We start from the raw sequence: 1,066 nt of genomic DNA, 5'->3' as shown, positions 1-1,066 counted from the left end.
CTCTCCTCTCCTTTCTGCCCTCTGTTTCCTTTCTTTCTTTTGAGACATGGTCTCGCTCTGTCACTCGAGCTGGAATGCAACAGCACTGATCATAGCTCATTGCAACCCTTGGGCTCAAGCAATCTTCCTGCCTCAGTCTCCTGAGTACCTGGGACTATAGACACATATCACCAGGTCCAGCTAATTTTTAAATTTTGTGTAGAAACAGGGTCTCACAATGTTGCCTAGGCTGGTCTTGAACACCTGGGCTCAAGTGTTCCATCCTCCTGCCTTGGCCTCCCAAAATGCTGGTATTGCATGAGCCCCACCATGCCTGACCTGGTTTTCTTCTCTAGCACTTTGAAGATGTTTTCCGTTGTCTTTTGCACTTCATGGTGCTGTGTTATTTTTTATTAGTCTTATTTCAGTTCCACTGTAGGTAGTATGTGTTTTCCTCCAGCAATCTAATTATGATATGCAAAGGTATATTCTTTGTGTTTAGTCTTGTCAGGGCCTGTTGAGTATCTTGGATCTGTAGATTTAGAGTTTTCATCAAATGTGGAAATATTTTGGCTGTATTTTTTCCAATGTTGCCCCAATCTCCTTTTCTCCTGTTTCTGGGACACCAATTATATTTATATTATATAGCTTTTTTTTTTTCTTTTCTTGAGACTGAGTCTCGCTCTGTCACCCAGACTGGAGTACAGTGGTGAGATCTTGGCTTACTGCAACCTCTGCCCCCAGGATTCTAGCGATTCTCCTGCCTCAGTCTCCCGAGTAGCTGGGATTACAGGTGCCTGCCACCATGCCCAGTTAATTTTTTTGTATTTTTAGTAGAGACGGGATTTTGCCATGTTGGCCAGGTTGGTCTCAAACTCCTGACCTCAGGTGATCTGCCTGCCTTGGCCTCCCAAAGTGCTGGGATTACAGCCGTGAGCCACCATCCCCAGCCTATTATATACCTTTTATTGTCCCATAAGGTCACTGAGGCTTGGTTCATTTTGTTTAGCCCTTTTACTTTCTGTGTTTAATTATGGTAATTTTTTATTGATATATCTTCAAGTTCACTAAATTTTTAAAATTTTTT

This window comes from Mandrillus leucophaeus, unplaced genomic scaffold (genome assembly GCF_000951045.1).
Source record: "Mandrillus leucophaeus isolate KB7577 unplaced genomic scaffold, Mleu.le_1.0 Scaffold48, whole genome shotgun sequence".
Lineage (NCBI taxonomy): Eukaryota > Metazoa > Chordata > Mammalia > Primates > Cercopithecidae > Mandrillus > Mandrillus leucophaeus.
Note: the sequence above shows the minus strand (reverse complement) of the source record.